Source organism: Nannobrachium achirus (genome assembly GCF_963921795.1).
Source record: "Nannobrachium achirus genome assembly, chromosome: 2".
Taxonomy (NCBI): Eukaryota; Metazoa; Chordata; class Actinopteri; order Myctophiformes; family Myctophidae; genus Nannobrachium; species Nannobrachium achirus.
Genome location: NC_137811.1, coordinates 25,294,465 through 25,315,292, shown reverse-complemented (window position 1 = coordinate 25,315,292; position 20,828 = coordinate 25,294,465).

Below are 20,828 nucleotides of genomic sequence, written 5' to 3'. Positions count from 1 at the left end.
CATCTGGCATAATATTATGCTATGCTACGGGCATAGACGGCCCCTCTCTCGTGGCCCTTATAAATGCCTCGATGTTATGACGTCACCCCTCTCTGATTGTCTACGGGCCCATGGCATAAACACAGACACTCAGTCTGGGACAGCCATGTTTGTCCCCTTCTCATCCCTGCCACCTCTCTCGTGCAACAGTTCAATGTCTGCCGACATTTCCCTCATCCTTCCAATCTCTGTCACCTCGTTTGTATGACTGTCTGTTTTCCGTCCACAGAGATTTTCTCTTAATGCTGACTATTTTTCTGGGAAGATGACTTCGAAAATTAGGATTATAACACCAGTAAGACGCCTACGGGCGAAACGTGACCTCACGCTAAAGGGCGAGGTCGCGCAGAGGGCGAGGTCGCGCAGAGGGCGAGGTTGCGCAGGACGGAATTCTCACAGGACGGAATTCGCACAGGAAGGAATTATTATTCATATATATCGGGAAAGTTACCCATATATGGAGAACCCTGATACCCATATATGGAGATCCATTTATATGGAGATTGATAGTAAAATATGTTATTGTTGTTTAACATGGTATAGATATCATTCTCAGTGTTAAAAGTCAATGCCATGATGTTTTGATCTGATAACTAATGCACGAGACGAGAATCTGCCCCACTCCAGGGACAGAAAGATTGACCAGCGAAATGTCAAAGTGTCCAGGACACGGGATAATGGAAAGCCAAAACATTCTACATCCTTGGCTTCTGAGTCCACGGGACCAGTGTTGTAGTGGGGGGGGCACGCGTGGGCACGGCGTGCCCACACTTCTCTCACGTCGCGTGCACGCGCATTGACGCGCGTGCACAAGTGATGCGCGTGCCGGCAGGCTGGCTGCTGGTCTGTCATCAAGTACCTACAGTACCGCAGACAGAGTGCAGAAGCCAGGCAAGTACAGAGCAGATCGTCCACCGATTGGTTGTAATATTGCCATGACAACCAACAAGGCAACAACCAACCAACCAGCAAGCTGACTGCCCCTTCGGGCTATGGGATAAGACTCACTGACCAACCAACCAACCAACTATGTGTCTGTGTTTACTTCTTCAAACGTTAAGCGGTTCATAGCCTGCAGCAGTTTGTTTGTTTGTTGTGAATTTTTGTTACCTTAATGGATTATCTACCCAAGTATTATACCAGCACTGTCTGTACAACGGCAACGTGGTGCTACACGTGAGTAAATAAACATGTCTTATTCTTATTGGAGGGCTGGTTAGGTAAGACATAATGCCTATATTAACTATTATATTAAGCCTAAAACGGTTCTGTTATGCCGCCGTGCATTAACCATGTGAATTGTGAAATATCTCTTGTGAAAAGTCTTTAGGAAATATTGATATTATATTACAGGTCGTTCTGACCCAGCAATTGGTTGAAATAGGCTCGCCTGCCGTGCTGAAATGAGCATGATTGACACAGCAGATGGTAATAGAATATTTGAGAATGGATTAATGAATTGGAAATATCAGTTGTGCAGCTATTTTGCATGGTTTAGCTGATGATCTGGTCATCAAATTATTGGTTGAGAATGAGAACCACTGGTCTATATCAACTTGTTGCACTAACTAGCATTGACTGCTATGGTCACTTTTGATTTGGACACTGTACTATATGCTGTTGGTACAACATAGGTTCAGGAGGGAAGACCACACCGGAGAACTATCTCCCCACTACGTTATTGCCTTCAATCTGGCTGACTTCTACTCCTCCCAAGCTCACCTGCTCGTGATCCCATTGATAACAACTCCTCCCTTATCTCCTCCCTGAAACCAACCAAGGGTTGTATTTATACACGACCGCCTCCACCTGCTATCCTCTGATCCGTTTCTCGCATGGACACACACAAGCTCAGGCTCACCAACGCGTGCCTGGGTCAACCGAACCGATTAACAATATTAACTACAAACGTAGGCCTACAATTCCTCCTCCTACAACCCACAACAGATGCCTCGTACTCCAGCGATGCCATCACTTCTATCCAGCACCAGCAAGCGAGACCAAACACCAACCTTACAGTCTGTTTTCATTCCGTGGCCACTAACTTAACATGTTCGCCAGCGGCCCGGTTCACACGCCGTCTCGCGGCAGTCCCGGCTCGGCACATTACAACACCACCCCAGTCCTATCCTCACACAACCAGTCAGTCCCGTCCCGACCGCCACGGTGTTTCAAGTCACCTCCGCGGCTAGCGAAATAGCCTACTTCTCCCACGCCGCCATTCAAGCCGGCTCGTTCCACGGGACCTCCGCTAGAACCCACAGCGATGACGTCACCCCCGATCCAGAGTTCTGTCCAACACCCAAAGCTAAGTATTTTTCACACACCCGACTCCTATACCCACAGCACGTCCTCACCTACTCATTTGCCAACCTCCATCATTCTACATTGATTCACTGAATACTATCAGTCCCAACAACAATACAGGCTAGAGCAATGGTACCGTCGTGACTGGTTCACCTTGTCACATTTCACTCAGGTTTTTCATATCACTTACTTCAGCCTCCTCCATACCAAATGCATTTCTATGTCACAACGTTTTCACGTCACAAATGTTCAATAAATGCAACTCTACTGGCGCTCCGTACCCGCTCTGTAACAGCCTCCATTTCTAACCTCCATTCCCCCCGTTAACCCACGCCGGTTAATTCCATTATTCATTCCATTATTCACTCCAGTGTATTCATTCCAGTGTATTCATTCCAGTGTATTCATTCCAGTGTATTCATTCCAGGTCCAGTATTCATTCCAGTGTATTCATTCCAGTGTATTCATTCCGGTGTATTCATTCCAGGTCCAGTATTCATTCCAGTGTATTCATTCCAGTGTATTCATTCCAGTGTATTCATTCCAGTGTATTCATTCCAGGTCCAGTATTCATTCCAGTGTATTCATTCCAGTGTATTCATTCCAGGTCCAGTATTCATTCCAGTGTATTCATTTCAGTGTATTCATTCCAGTGTATTCATTCCAGTGTATCCATTCCAGTGTATTCATTCCAGTGTATTCTTTCCAGGTCCAGTATTCATTCCAGTGTATTCATTCCAGTGTATTCATTCCAGCGTATTCATTCCAGGTCCAGTATTCATTCCAGTGTATTCATTCCAGTGTATTCATTCCAGCGTTTTCATTCCAGTGTATTCATTCCAGTGTATTCATTCCAGGTCCAGTATTAATTCCAGTGTATTCATTCCAGTGTATTCATTCCAGGTCCAGTATTCATTCCAGTGTATTCATTCCAGTGTATTCATTCCAGTGTATTCTTTCCAGGTCCAGTATTCATTCCAGTGTATTCATTCCAGTGTATTCATTCCAGGTCCAGTATTCATTCCAGCGTATTCATTCCAGTGTATTCATTACAGTGTATTCATTCCAGGTCCAGTATTCATTCCAGGGTATTCATTCCAGTGTATTCATTCCAGTGTATTCATTCCAGTGTATTCATTCCAGGTCCAGTATTCATTCCAGTGCATTCATTCCAGTGTATTCATTCCAGTGTATTCATTCCAGCGTATTCATTCCAGTGTATTCATTCCAGCGTATTCATTCCAGTGTATTCATTCCAGTGTATTCATTCCAGGTCCAGTATTCATTCCAGTGTATTCATTCCAGTGTATTCATTCCAGTGTATTCATTCCAGTGTATTCATTCCAGGTCCAGTATTCATTCCAGTGTATTCATTCCAGTGTAAACTCACTGGGTTCATTCCACCATCCATCAAACCATTCACTCCTCTCCAACCCGGCCAATCCCCCCATCCACAACAGCAACCATTCACTCACCACAGTCACGGCGTTCCGCCGCCGTCCTGTCACCTAAGCAAAGGCGTTTCCGCCTTCTCCCTGTCACCCAAGCAAAGGCGTTCCGCCTTCCCCTCGTCTAAGCAAAGGCGTTCCGCCTTCCCCTCGACTAAGCCAAGGCGCTCGCCGACCTTCCTGTCACCTAACCAAAGCGTCGTCGCCGCTTTACTTAGCAGGTGTTGTCGCCACCTTCCTGTCACCTAACCAAAGCGTTGTCGCCGCTTACTTAGCAGGTGTTGTTGCCACCTTCCTGTCCCGAGGCACCTCCCTGGCCTCTTCTTTTTCCCCATTCTACCTCCAAACGTATTTCCATGCCTCCATGTTCTCCAAATAGAAAAGAGGTCACTGCTACGATTACCCTAACAGGTCCGGTATTTTTTCCAGGTCCAGTATTCATTCCAGTATTCACTCCAGTATTCACTGCTACGATTACAGATCTTGTCGCGGCTTCTTTTGGGCCCTGTACTGTCCAGCCGCTCCGTCCTCATACACCCGTACAACCACTCGTCACTCCTATCTACACCCCATATCGTTCACACCGATCGAACTAAACTAACCTTCCTTCACTCTCCCGGGTTGTGCCCAGGACAAGATCTCAAGGGTGTTTGCCTCTAACTAATGCATGGATCAACATTCCATCTGACTTAACTTACAACTAATTCACACCAATGATGCTATTCATCCGAATTTCTAGCATGGCCCAACTACCTGTCCACTTCTCACCCTGTCCTGTCTCCCACCACATGTTCTCTCCATACCTCCCACTATCCCATAATCAAATGCCTCGATCCTATACCTGCGAAGTCCGTCTACATCCGTTCCAGTGGTCCAACCCTGCCCATGCCATGTGTTCGTGACAAAGCAAGCACCACTTTTTGGGGCCTTAAAGCGTAAATCGGCGCCACTCCAGATCCATGGACCTCGGTGCCACTCCAGATCCATGGACCTCGGCGCCACTCCAGATCCGAGGACCCCAAAGCCAAACACCCAGGGTTCATCGCCCCCTGGAACCACTAACTGCTACCTGCTAGCACCCAGATCAACAAGCACCCATGCCTCTTCAACCCATCTACATCACACAACCCATCTACACCACACCATCCTCAGTACATCCCTCAATCAGTCTCCATTCATACACACCGTATCCATTCAATAAATACAACCCAACTGATATTGTTTGATGGTGTGGTCTTTACTAGTGAAATGCTGTTGGTACAACATAGGTTCAGGAGGGAAGACCACACCGGAGAACTATCTCCCCACTACGTTATTGCCTTCAATCTGGCTGACTTCTACTCCTCCCAAGCTCACCTGCTCGTGATCCCATTGATAACAACTCCTCCCTTATCTCCTCCCTGAAACCAACCAAGGGTTGTATTTATACACGACCGCCTCCACCTGCTATCCTCTGATCCGTTTCTCGCATCCCTCCACCACCCCAATCTCCACACTTTTCTCATGCGCTCCACTAACATTTCCTCATCCTTTCCTTCAGGTTCCAGGGGGGGCCTTAAAGCGTAAATCGGCGCCACTCCAGATCCATGGACCTCGGTGCCACTCCAGATCCATGGACCTCGGCGCCACTCCAGATCCGAGGACCCCAAAGCCAAACACCCAGGGTTCATCGCCCCCTGGAACCACTAACTGCTACCTGCTAGCACCCAGATCAACAAGCACCCATGCCTCTTCAACCCATCTACATCACACAACCCATCTACACCACACCATCCTCAGTACATCCCTCAATCAGTCTCCATTCATACACACCGTATCCATTCAATAAATACAACCCAACTGATATTGTTTGATGGTGTGGTCTTTACTAGTGAATTTAAGTTTAAAGTCATTCGATTGAAAGTTATTGCTCTACATGCGAGCATCTCGCTGCGGCCGTTTTGTTAGGCGACAGACAGGGAGTGCACAGAATGTTAGAGAGGCATGGGCTGAAGGGCCTTTTGGTGGACAATTCTGTTGATAAAGTTAAGGGCTCCAGCCCCCTTTGCTGTATGTGCGCACGTGCCTGGCGGCAGCGCATCACATTACAGAACCGTTTTAAAACGTCACGCGATGCGCGTGCACATTGGCGCGCGTGCCGTGCACGCGCATTGGCGCGCGTGCATGAATGTGCGTGCACGCGCGTGCGTCGGTGCGTGCCCACACTTCCAAATTTAGCACTACAACACTGCACGGGACTCAGTCACAACAACATCCCATCCATGTTATGTTTAATTGTCCAATCAGAATGTGACTAATGTATTCTGTAAACTCCATATATCTGTGAATCATTATGCTTTGTACTCAGAGAGCTACGATGGGTGATTTTGCTCTACTGTACTTGTACAGTCCAATTTGAACTCTGACTAAACTTCAACACAAAAACGCATATTCCCTGGTGTGGACATTGATCATTTCTTGTGTGTGGAGTACTTTATTATGGTTGGGGAAAACTGTTCATCAATATGGAATATGATCTGAATTCCATCAGAGATATATGGGATCTCCATATATGGGCATAAAAGGGATTTTATGTATGATGTCAGACTTCCCGATTTGCATTTTTATGCTTTAACTATTGAAAAATAGCAGATCTACAAGCTCGCAGCGCGGCACCTAGTGCCACGCTGCGAGTTTGTAGATCTGCTATTTTTGAAAAGTCATGAAAATGTGTGCAAATCTTTGAATTATGTTTTTTTTAAGCGGACATTTGTAACTCAAATTTAGCTTCTGGGGGGTCCCTGGAACTAAATATTTTGAGATGGGGGTCCTTGGCCAAAATACATATGATTTTGGAGGTCCTTCACATGAAAAAGTTTGAGCACCACTGACATAGAAACATAGGCTTTTCTAAAAACCGAAGCTTTTCTAAAAACCTTAGAAGGATTTGAAATATTAACAAATTCACAAATATGCACACATTTTCACGATTGTTCAAGAATAGCAGATCTACAAGCTTGCAGCCGCGTTGTGAGCTTGTAGATCTGCTATTTTTCATAGTTAACTTCTTGCCTGCTGGTCGACTTTCAAAACTACTTCCTCACTAGGAGACTCTCTACCGAGCGACTTTAAAGTCGATCGGCAATTTTTAAGCAATTTATTGGATATTTTTGAAGCGGTGAAAACCGCTTCCTATGAGTGGCTTTGTGTGTCCCTCGCCCATATATGGTGATCTCAGTCCAGAATGAACAGGGTTTTTCAAAAACACAATGTATGTCACCTCATGTCCATATATGATCACTCCAGGCCAGAATGAAAAGGTTTTTTCTGTCCCGTACGTCCAGAATATCAGTCCAGAATGAATAGGCTTTTTCAAAAAGCAAAATGTGTGTCCCATGTCCATATATGGCCATTTCAGTTTAGAATGAATAGGCCTTATCTGTCCTGTACGTCCAGAATATGTGTGTCGTGTCCCTCCCGGTCAGATGAATGGATTTGAGGATTGGTCAAGCTTCACATGATAATTCAGCCCTCCATTCTTTATATATTCATTCAGAATTCAGAATTCAGAATATATAAAGAATGAATAGATCACAGAGTCCATAACTGTATAGATGTATAGATCACAGAGTTCATAACTCTAGAACACATAGAATAAAAGTTCACCGCTTCACTTCGAACCGAGATTTGATTTTTTGATGAATAAATGGTTTCGCCTACCTTGTACCATGGTATCGAGTGACCGTGTAAAGTAAGGATTGGTTCGTGACATCACCGCTAGCTCAGGCCTCCTCTGTGTAAAATTGCCTATGCTAGCCGTTGGTTTCAATACACACTACAATACGTAACGATGCGTCATTACGTCGGATTTTGACCCGGTTTGAAGTGTCTGTGGCGTGGATACAGGGCCATCGTAATATTTACACCATCAAGCGCGCGCGTGGCGCACACGGACCCACGCTAATGGTTAGCCCTAGCCCAAGGTTGACGGACGCAGCAGGCCAACTATGGCCACGTGCTCACTCCATCCTTGAAAAGCATAGCTATCTTTTGAAAGACTTATCGTTGGCGCGCTCTAGTGGTATATTAAATTCAACACAGCCTCTAGCCATTCAAAGCCACGTAATGTTGATCTGAAAAATTAATGATATTCCTGGCAGTATTAGCGCACATCCATATTTTAAGTTTGCAGGGAATGGGTTTTAAAGCACAAAATAATGGGTTCCCAGTTCATGGGGGGCCCGCAGTGAATCCTTGTACCCAGGGCCCAGAATTTGGTGCCACACCCCTGGAAAGGAGACAGCCAGGTCATAAAAGTTGCATGGCTACACAGAGCTGGCAGCATGTACAGGCGGCATACACATCACATCACATTCCCCTCCGACACCACCTTTGAAATCGGGCAGTGGGACATCTCCCAATCTCATCTCATCTCATCTCATGTCATCCAGTGTTGTTTTTGACAGCTCATTTTGATTTAGTTTTAGTCATAGTCTTTTGAATAAAATGTAATTGAGTTTTAGTCATAATTTAGTCACCTGAAAAGTTTTAGTTTTAGTCTAATTTTAGTCGACTAAATATCATGAGATTTTAGTTGACTAAATCTACAGTTGATTTAGTCAACTAAAATGTTGCGACGCATTGTGAGCTTGTAGATCTGCTATTTTCAGCAAGCAACACCTGAGAGCCACCAAGCATAAAATTACTTTCTCCTCCACTAGTCCCTGCCTAACGTTTTAGTCTATAGTTTTTATTTTGTTGACGAAATTTTCAATATATTTAGTCTTAGTATATTAGTCATCACAGTTTAGTTTTTATTTCGTTTTCGTCGACACACGTTTTTCGTCATAGTTTTAGTCAATGAAATCTACATCAAGGCCTGATCAACGGTGTCAAATGCTTTCTGGATGATAGTCAACCCCTGCATGATAGTCAATGTTATGTCAAAACAGGCCCATATATGGGCATTCCCAGATATGTCCTCAATATTGATGACATTGGGACAGGGATCTCCATATTTGGGCATAAAACGTATGTTAATTAGTAAAGCCAAGCAGGGCCTTGGCAAGTTAGGGCCTGGGTTTGATGCGGGGGATCTCCATATATGGGCATAAGGTGGTACCCTAACAGGGCATCATCTGGGAATGCCCATATAGTGTATAATGATTTATTATACACTATATGATTTGATTTATTTGATCCTTTATTAATATATATCCATATACATATATGGACTTAATATTAACATTTTCGGGGAAGGTATGGTGTAAATCAGAGTAAAGCATGCTCTTGGGCCAGTTAGGACCTGGGATTGATGACATCAGAAATCTCCATATTTGGGCATAAAAGGGCTTTTGTTCCTGGGAATGCCCATATATGGACTTTTTATTTTATTTTGCATACAATATATGTTAAAGCCATACATGGAGATCCCTATCTGAACCAGCCACATAGATATGGGCCATGCCTTTGCCATCTGGCCAGTGATATATCAATGACATCAGAGCATGATGTTAGAGCGACAAGGTCTAAAGTCTATGAGAAATTTGGGGGGGATTTTGTCTTGGCCAGCAGCTTTGTATTGAGGTAGGGCTTCATCAGTTGTCACTGTGGTAAGTTAAAAATTGTCTTTGTGTCCGGCTGAGAAGGGCTGCGGGTTGACTCCGGTCAGCTGGAGGGAAGGTGGAAAACTGGCCAGTTGGCCAGTTGTGAATGCGATGGCAGCGGCCAAACGCGCCATTCGCTGTCTCCAGATAGTAGTAAGAGCAGTATGATTAAACATTGGCGGTCTGCTCTACTAGACAGGGATTTGTTGAGTTTGTTCCGGTTAGCTGCCAGCAATGAGCTTTTAGCACTGGATCCAAAACCAGGGTGTTTTGAAGACGTTTCACTGAGCAGGTAGAAATTGCTATGAGCCTCGTATTTGTCCAATACATGACTCCTGTATTCCATAGGTGTTTGGATCTGTTTAAATCTGGGATGAAACAAGTCTTATTTCTCATTGACGAGCAGGAGCAGATCATTTTTGCGACTGCACTGCCCGGCGTCCGGAAGCTAGGGTTTTTCTCCAGTGTGGATACGCTGGTGCTTCTTCAGGTGATCTAACCTACTGAAACTCTTGTCACACTGTTTACAAACAAAAGGTTTTTCTCCAGTGTGGATACGCTGGTGCCTCATCAGAGTTTCTAACCTACTGAAACCCTTGTCACACTGTTTACACACAAAGGGTTTTTCTCCAGTGTGGATACGCTGGTGCCTCATCAGAGTTTCTAACAGACTGAAACCCTTGTCACACTGTTTACACACAAAGGGTTTTTCTCCAGTGTGGATACGCTGATGTCCCTTCAGGTGACCTGGCTGACTGAAACCCTTGTCACACTGTTTACACACAAAGGGTTTTTCACCACTGTGGATACGCTGGTGTGTCTTCAGGTTACTTAACATACTGAAACTCTTGTCACACTGTTTACACACAAAGGGTTTTTCTCCACTGTGGACACGCTGGTGTGTCTTCAGAGTCCCTAACACACTGAAACTCTTGTCACACTGTTTACACACAAAGGGTTTTTCACCACTGTGGACACGCTGATGTGTCTTCAGGTGACCTAACTGACTGAAACCCTTGTCACACTGTTTACACTGGAAAGGTTTTTCTTTGGTGTGGACATGCTGGACATGCTGTGTCGATACCTCAATGAAACTCTTATCACATAAGAGGTTTTCTTTCCCGTGTAAGTCATCAAATGTTGCTTTACTTCTCCTGGCTGCGTTGAAGTCCTCGCAATATCTCGGTTTGTCTGTGTCTCCTTGTTGCTGGCTGGTTACACAGCTGGTGATCGTCGGACAGGAAGATGAGGGCAGCTGTTCATTGTTCATCAATTGATGGTAGAGGTTGTGGCTCCTCTTCATGCCTTCATGGAGGAGGACCTGTGTCTTGGAAGACTGGTTCATGGACACCGCTTCTGCTACTTGGAATGTAAATTGGAAGGTGTTTATTTCTCTGTCAATCCCTATGTCCCTGCCTCTCTAACTCTCAAAGTACACTCTGTCTGCAAAGGCTTTCTCACGGTCGTACTCAGACTAAATGTGAGGTTTAGAAACTGCGTCACATCTTATTCAGGTCGACCAGAGCTCTGGTCTGACATCACACAACACAAACCATTGGCATCATTCCTAATAACACCGATTTGCACATCTGACAGTTGCAATTCAGTTGATGACCAAACCCGGAAGTAAAGGCTCAAGCTTATCGGACATATGCCAGTTTATGCCCATCTATGCCCATCTGGCATATGCTATGCTACGGGCATAGAAGGCCCCTCTCTCGTGGCCATTATAAATGCCTCAATGTAAAGATGTCACCCCTCTCTGATTGTCTACGGGCCCATGGCATAAACACAGACACTCAGTCTGGGACAGCCATGTTTGTCCCCTTCTCATCCCTGCCACCTCTCTCGTGCGACAGTTCAATGTCTGCCGACATTTCCCTCATCCTTCCCGTCTCTGTCACCTCGTTTGTATGACTGTCTGTTGTCCGTCGACAGAGCTTTTCTCTTAATGTTGACTCTTTTTCTGGGAAGATGACTTCGAAAATTAGGATCATAACACCAGTAAGACGCCTAAGGGCGAAAAGTTACCTCACGCTAAAGGGCGAGGTCGCGCTAAAGGGCGAGGTTGCACAGGCTTGAATTTGCACAGGAAGGAATCCATTATTAATATATATATCGGGCCAGTTAGCCATATATGGAGATCCCTGATACCCATATATGGAGATCCATTATATGGAGATATGGGCATATTGGTTGGATCGGCGGCTACAAAGAAATTATTTTTTCATACAACTGTACATTGTGCAAGTACAGTAATGGCAGGGGAAGCAGCTAAGGCAAAAATCTGAGCTACTCAGTTACTTGTTATGTGCAAGTCCTATGCCGTCTATGACGTCTGACATCATACATACAATCCCTTTTATGCCCATACATGGAGATCCCTGTCTGTAGAACCAACCGTCTGCTGTGAGACCCCAGACATACGTTTGTGTGTGTCAGTATCTGTCTCTCAGTCCTTGTCCCCTTTTATGGGGATATTGGTTGGATCGGCGGTTCTACTGAAACATGTTTTCATCAGGGATCTCCATATATGGGCATAAAAGGGATTTGATGTACTGTATGATGTCAGACATCCCGATTTGCAGGTGTGACTCATGTCGCAGCAACCACAGTGGTTAAACTGACACAATATGTCCATATATGGGCAATCCCAGATATGGGCTTAATATTTTTATTTTATTTTATACTTTATTAATAATATGTATCCATATACATATGTTATACCCATACATGGAGATCCCTATCTGAACCAGCCACATAGATATGGGCCATGCCTTTGCCATCTGGCCAGTGATATATAGATGACATCAGAGCATGATGTCAGAGCAACAAGGTCTAAAGTCTATGAGAAATTTGGGGGGGAGGGATTTTGTCTTGGCCAGCAGCTTTGTATTGAGGTAGGGCACTCAGTTTTTTAAACACTTCATCAGTTGTCACCGTGGCAAGTTTAAAATTGTCTTTGCATACCACTAGGTTCCAAGCTAAAAAATGTCTTTGAGTACCATAGGTTCCTGTAGAATTTCAAGATGTGCTTAACACCAAACAGCCCAGATGGAGCGGGCAGTAATTTGACCAGTGAAGCGGCCATGGAGGTGAAGTAGGTGTTTAGTTTTATGGCTACATCAAGATTGTCAGTGAGGAGTGTGATGGTAGTTTTGATGTACAGTTTATGTTGTTGGTTTGGATCTGAGTTTGGAGCCGCAGCCTAGTTGGGCTTTAAATAGCTTCCATAGCTCTCGTGGTTTGTGGATGTTTTCCTCGACTTTAATTTATTTTGTATTTATTTTTTCCTTCTTTTTGGAGGTTGGAGGTTGTCCGGTTTCTTAGTCTTTTGGCTCATATACTGACTATTTTGAGTTGGGCTTCAAGGTGTTTGTTGGGGCCTTTTTTGAATTTGTGATTACATTTACGTCTCAGAGTATTTTTTGTCTCTGAGTGATAAAAAGGTTTTAATTTAATCATTAAGTATTTTTCGTAATATATACTGTGACGCAGTACTGAGTCATGTTGATGGACAATTGGGGCCCATGAGCCCGAAATCAGCTTGAGACAGGATGAAAACAGCGATCAGGCCTTGGTGTGGAGCAGAGGTAATGGCGATCCTGTTATCCTTCGGGGACCGGTGACACGTTGTTGATCAAGTCTCGATCCGAGCTTCCTCGGCTGAGTTGAGACTCGTCGTCATGCCGGCTGCACTGACCCTCAGGGAATCTTGTCGTGTCTGGCTGAGAAGGGCCTGAGAAGGGTTGACTCCAGTCAGCTGGAGGGAAGGTGGAAAACTGGCCAGTTGGCCAGTTGTGACTGCGATGGCAGCGGCCAAACGCTTAATTAGCTGTCTCCTGATAGTAGTAAGAGCAGTATGATTAAACATTGGCAGTCTGCTCTACTAGACAGGGGTTTGTTGAGTTTGTTCCGGTTAGCTGCCAGCAATGAGCTTTTAGCATTGGATCCAAAACCAGGGTGTTTTGAAGACGTTTCTCCGAGCAGGTAGAAATTGCTATGAGCCTCTTATTTGTCCAATTCATGACTCCTGTATTCCGTAGGTGTTTGGATCTGTTTAAATTCATGATATGAATCTTTTACCCAAAAAAGGAATAAAAAGTGCGGGATGAAACAAGTCTTATTTCTCATTGACGAGCAGGAGCGGATCATTTTTGCGACTGCACTGCTCAGCGTCCGGAAGCTAGGGTTTGTCTCCAGTGTGGATACGCTGGTGTGTCTTCAGGTGATCTAACCTACTGAAACTCTTGTCACACTCTTTACACACAAAGGGTTTTTCTCCAGTGTGGATACGCTGGTGCCTCGTCAGAGTTTCTAACCAACTGAAACCCTTGTCACACTGTTTACACACAAAGGGTTTTTCTCCAGTGTGGACGCGCTGATGTGCCTTCAGGTGACCTAGCTGACTGAAACCCTTGTCACACTGTTTACACACAAAGGGTTTTTCACCACTGTGGACACGCTGGTGTGTCTTCAGAGTCCCTAACTCACTGAAACTCTTGTCACACTGTCTACAGATGAAGGGTTTTTCTCCACTGTGGACACGCTGGTGTCTCTTCAGATTCCATAACTGACTGAAACCCTTGTCACAGTGTTTACACACAAAGGGTTTTTCTCCAGTGTGGATGCGCTGATGTGCCTTCAGGTGACCTAGCTGACTGAAACCCTTGTCACACTGTTTACACACAAAGGGTTTTTCTCCAGTGTGGATGCGCTGATGTGCCTTCAGGTGACCTAGCTGACTGAAACCCTTGTCACACTGTTTACACACAAAGGGTTTTTCACCACTGTGGACACGCTGGTGTGTCTTCAGGAGACCTAACCGACTGAAACTCTTGTCACACTGTCTACAGATGAAGGGTTTTTCTCCACTGTGGACACGCTGGTGTCTCTTCAGATTCCATAACTCACTGAAACCCTTGTCACAGTGTTTACACTGGAAAGGTTTTTCTTTGGTGTGGACATGCTGTGTCGATACCTCAATGAAACTCTTATCACATAAGAGGTTTTCTTTCCTGTGTAAGTCATCAAATGTTTCTTTACTTCTCCTGGCTGCGTTGAAGTCCTCGCTAGATCTTGGTTTCTCTGTGTCTCCTTGTTGCTGGCTGGTTACACAGCTGGTGATCGTCGGATAGGAAGATGAGGGCAGCTGTCCATTGTTCATCAATTGATGGTAGAGGTTGTGGCTCCTCTTCATGTCTTCATGGAGGAGGACCTGTGTCTTTGAAGATTGGTTCATGGACACCTCTTCTGCTACTTGGACTGTAAATTGGAAGGCGTTTCTTTGTTTCTCTAGCAGGCTGGAAACACTAATATATTCTCTGTCAATCTCTCTGTCCCTGCCTCTCTAACTCTCAAAGTACACCCTGTCTGCAAAAGGCTATCTCACGGTCGTACTCAGACTAAATGTGACATTTAGAAACTGCGTCACATCTTATTCAGGTCAACCAGAGCTCTGGTCTGACATCACACAACACAAACCATTGACATCATTCCTAATGACACCGATTTGCACATCTGACAGTTGCAATTCAGTTGATGACCAAACCCGGAAGTAAAGGCTCAAGCTTATCGGACATATGCCCATTTATGCCCATCTATGCCCATCTGGCATATGCTATGCTACGGGCATAGACGGCCCCACTCTCGTGGCCCTTATAAATGCCTCGATGTTATGACGTCACCCCTCTCTGATTGGCTATGGGCCCATGGCATAAACACTGACACTCAGTCTGGGACAGCCATGTTTGTCCCCTTCTCATCCCTGCCACCTCTCTCGTGCGACAGTTCAATGTCTGCCGGGCATTCCCAGATATGTCCTTAATATTGATGACATTGGGACAGGGATCTCCATATTTGGGCATAAAACGTATGTTAATTAGTAAAGCCAAGTAGGGCCTTGGCAAGTTAGGGCCTGGGTTTGATGCCTGGGGATCTCCTAACAGGGCATCATCTGGCAATGCCCATAGTTTATATGGACATTTTATTTATTTGATCCTTTATTCATTTATATCCATATACATATACATATATGGACTTAATATTAACATTTTCGGGGAAGGTGTAAATCAGAGTAAAGCAGGTTCTTGGGCCAGTTAGGGCCTGGGATTGATGACATCAGAAATCTCCATATATGGGTATTAAAGTGATTTTGTTTCTGGGAATGCCCATATATGGACTTTTTATTTTATTTTATACTTTATTAATAATAATATGTATCCATATACATACAATATATGTTATACTCATACATGGAGATCCCTATCTGAACCAGCCACGTAGATATGGGCCATGCCTTTGCCATCTGGCCAGTGATATATATCGATGACATCAGAGCATGATGTCAGAGCGACAAGGTCTAAAGTCTATGAGAAATTTGGGGGGGATTTTGTCTTGGCAAGCAGCTTTGTATTGAGGTAGGGCACTCAGTTTTTTAAACACTTCATCAGTTGTCACCGTGGCAAGTTTAAAATTGTCTTTGCGTACCACTAGGTTCCAAGTTAAAAATTGTCTTTGCGTACCACTCGGTTCATGTAGAATTTCAAGATGTGCTTAACACCAAACAGCCCAGATGGAGCTTAAGTCTTTTGGCCCCTATACTGACTATTTTGAGTTGGGCTATGTTTGTTGCATGGGGCCTTTTTTGAGTTTGTGATTACATTTATTACATTTAAGTCTATCACAGTATGTTTTGTCTCTGAGTGATAAAAAGGTTTTATTTTAATCATTAAGTATTTTGCTTAATATATATGAGTCATGTTGATGGACATTGGGGCCCATGAGCCCGGAATCAGCTCGAGACAGGATGAAAACAGCGATCTGGCCTTGGTGTTCGTCCAGTGTGGAGCAGAGGTAATGGCGATCCTGTTATCCTTCGGGGACCGGTGACACGTTGTTGATCAAGTCTCGATACGAGCTTCCTCGGCTGAGTTGAGACTCGTCATCATGCCGGCTGGACTGACCCTCAGGGAATCTGCGAGGTAGTCGTCGTGTCCGGCTGAGAAGGGTCTGAGAAGGGTTGACTCCAGTCAGCTGGAGGGAAGGTGGAAAACTGGCCAGTTGGCCAGTTGTGACGATGGCAGCGGCCAAACGCGCCATTAGCTGTCTCCTGATAGTAGTAAGAGCAGTATGATTAAACATTGGCAGTCTGCTCTACTGGGTTTGTTGAGTTTGTTCCGGTTAGCTGCCAGCAATGAGCTTTTAGCATTGGATCCTAAACCAGGGTGTTTTGAAGACGTTTCTCCGAGCAGGTAGAAATTGCTATGAGCCTCGTATTTGTCCAATTCATGACTCCTGTATTCCGTATGTGTTTGGATCTGTTTAAATTCATGATATGAATCTTTTACCCAAAAAAGGAATAAAAAGTGCGGGATGAAACAAGTCTTATTTCTCATTGACGAGCAGGAGCGGATCATTTTTGCAACTGCAATGCCCGGCGTCCGGAAGCTAGGGTTTTTCTCCAGTGTGGATACGCTGGTGCTTCTTCAGGATATCTAACCTACTGAAACTCTTGTCACACTGTTTACAAACAAAAGGTTTTTCTCCAGTGTGGATACGCTGGTGCCTCATCAGAGTTTCTAACCTACTGAAACCCTTGTCACACTGTTTACACACAAAGGGTTTTTCACCACTGTGGACGCGCTGGTGTGTCTTCAGGCGACCCAACTCACTGAAACCCTTGTCACACTGTTTACACACAAAGGGTTTTTCACCACTGTGGACACGCTGGTGTGTCTTCAGGTTACTTAACTCACTGAAACCCTTGTCACACTGTTTACACACAAAGGGTTTTTCACCACTGTGGACACGCTGGTGTGTCTTCAGGTGACCCAACTCACTGAAACCCTTGTCACACTGTTTACACACAAAGGGTTTTTCTCCAGTGTGGATACGCTGATGTGCCTTCAGGTGACCTAGCTGACTGAAACCCTTGTCACACTGTTTACACACAAAGGTTTTTTCACCACTGTGGACACGCTGGTGTGTCTTCAGGTTACTTAACAAACTGAAACTCTTGTCACACTGTTTACACACAAAGGGTTTTTCACCACTGTGGACACGCTGGTGTGTCTTCAGGTGACCCAACTCACTGAAACCCTTGTCACACTGTTTACACACAAAGGGTTTTTCTCCAGTGTGGATACGCTGATGTGCCTTCAGGTGACCTAGCTGACTGAAACCCTTGTCACACTGTTTACACACAAAGGGTTTTTCACCACTGTGGACACGCTGGTGTGTCTTCAGGTTACTTAACAAACTGAAACTCTTGTCACACTGTTTACACACAAAGGGTTTTTCACCACTGTGGACACGCTGATGTGTCTTCAGGTGACCTAACTGACTGAAAACCTTGTCACACTGTTTACACTGGAAAGGTTTTTCTTTGGTGTGGACATGCTGGACATGCTGTGTCGATACATCAATGAAACTCTTATCACATAAGAGGTTTTCTTTCCTGTGTAAGTCATCAAATGTTTCTTTACTTCTCCTGGCTGCGTTGAAGTCCTCGCAAGATCTCGGTTTGTCTGTGTCTCCTTGTTGCTGGCTGGTTACACAGCTGGTGATCGTCGGACAGGAAGATGAGGGCAGCTGTCCATTGTTCATCAATTGATGGTAGAGGTTGTGGCTCCTCTTCATGCCTTCATGGAGGAGGACCTGTGTCTTGGAAGATTGGTTCATGGACACCTCTTCTGCTACTTGGACTGTAAATTGGAAGGCGTTTCTTTGTTTCTCTAGCAGGCTGGAAAGACTAGTATATTCTCTTTCAATCTCTATGTCCCTGCCTCTCTAACTCTCAAAGTGCAAAGGCTTTCTCACGGTCGTACTCAGACTAAATGTGACATTTAGAAACTGCGTCACATCTTATTCAGGTCGACCAGAGCTCTGGTCTGACATCACACAACACAAACCATTGACATCATTCCTAATAACACCGATTTGCACATCTGACAGTTGCAATTCAGTTGATGACCAAACCCGGAAGTAAAGGCTCCAGCTTATCGGACATATGCCCATTTATGCCCATCTATGCCCATCTGGCATATGCTATGCTACGGGCATAGACGGCCCCTCTCTCGTGGCCATTATAAATGCCTCGATGTTATGACTTCACCCCTCTCTGATTGGCTATGGGCCCATGGCATAAACACAGACACTCAGTCTGGGACAGCCATGTTTGTCCCCTTCTCATCCCTGCCACCTCTCTCGTGCGACAGTTCAATGTCTGCCGACATTTCCCTCATCCTTCCCATCTCTGTCACCTCGATTGCATGACTGTCTGTTGTCCGTCGACAGAGCTTTTCTCTTAATGCTGACTATTTTTCTGGGAAGATGACTTCGAAAATTATTGGATTATATAACACCAGTAAGACGCCTACGGGTGAAAAGTGACCTCACGCTAAAGGGCGAGGTCGCGCAGAGGGCGAGGTTGCGCAGGACGGAATTCGCACAGGAAGGAATTCATTATTAATATATATCGGGCCAGTTACCCATATATGGAGATCCCTGATACCCATATATGGAGATCCATTATATGGAATTGTGGGCATATTGGTTGGATCGGCGGCTACAAAGAAATTATTTTTCATACAACTGTACATTGTGCAAGTACAGTAATGGCAGGGGAAGCAGCTAAGGCAAAAATCTGAGCTACTCGGTTACTCGTTATGTGCAAGTCCTATGCCGTCTATGACGTCTGACATCATACATACCGGTACAATCCCTTTTATGCCCATACATGGAGATCCCACACACACACACACACACACACACACACACACACACACACACACACACACACACACACACACACACACACACACACACACACACACACATATATATTAACCATACTGTATTTATATGTAATCTGTGTAATAATAAAGATATTATTTAATATTTTCAATTTAAAAGGGAATTTAAAAGCATTTATGATTGCCAGACCCATGAAATGGGTAGGCCTACATAAGCAAATGTCGGTCTGTCCGGGTTTTCTATATAAAGGGTATATATGATGATGACATGCTGATGACATGCCTACAAAAGGCATGATGTCATAAATGATGATGACAGACAGGGGGTCTGGCACAACCAGGTTGACCTGGTCTAGTTATTTAAAGAAAAGGCTTGAAAATCGAAGTCCACAATATATCATTCTCCCTAAATATTTTTGCACCGCTCACTTCGCACGGGTGCGATTTTTTTAGTCAGCAAGGGGGAGAAGACGACAGCCACTTCATGGGCTCCCCTAAGTAACAAGACATCTTGTGAAATAAAATGTCGCCAACCAATCATCAAGGACGATGATACACGAAAGAAGAAGATAGATAGATAGATAGATAGATAGATAGATAGATAGATAGATAGATAGATAGATAGATAGATACGCTTGTAGATAGCAGATGTATACAGGTTTAAAGTGCTCATGTAGCATTTTGGGCTTGTTTTCATTAGACCTGGTTGCTTATTTCGTTTTCATCAGACCTGGGCCTTGCTTCTTATTTCCCTCACAAAATCTGGCAACAGTGCACAACAGCCTGTCATCAATGCCTCTCTCTCTCTCCGTCTCTCTGTCTCTCTGTCTCTCTCATTCTCTCTCATTATGCGGTCCTCAGATAGGGGGCGGACGCGTTGCGGGGAGCAAAGCCCTGATGAGTAGTGCTCCGGTCTTCCATGTGAACGAGCCAGTGAGCTCATTAATAATGTACCTTATATTGCCAGTGTGCATGGCTAATAGTTGCATATGATTATACACCACCAGAAGGAGTGAAGCTCTCCATGGATGCGAACAGAAACGGGGGGAAAGGGAAGTATTCTCTCTCTGTGCGCACAACGTTGACTGTCCAATCCATTCACAGGTCTATCATCATCACCCCCTCCCTGTAGCAGTTCACACTCCCCGAAGTCCTTCTTTGTGCCACCTTTTCTTTCTGTTGACGCTAGCAGGGAGACCATAATTATTAATCATTCATTCATCCACCTCTGCTAGGGTTTTTCATAGCTTTTACCTTGTTTTGCCGATCCACGGAACGCACCATGTGACCACGATGTAAACACACGCTGTTTGTAGCGTCCGAAGTTCTTTTCTTCTTTAACCCTGAAAATAAAGAAATTAAAAGTTAAAGCTCCAAACAGCCCAAAACAAACTGATTTATAGGGTCCTGCTTGGCCTTTCTTCTCGGGCCCACCTCACCGCTTATCACCACATCAGCGTGGGGTGGCTCACAGTAGCTGACAGAGTACAGACAGAGTTGCAATGGGCCTGGTGAACAAGATACACTACACCACCAAGATACCCATGTACCTGACAAACTACTTCATAAACGTCAAGGATGTCCACAACTACAACACCAGAGGCAGCTCCACTAATCACGTTCAACCCAGATTTGTCTCTAAAAAAGGCTCAAATTCTTTCTCCTGCGATAGCGCTAACATGTGGAACGCCCTC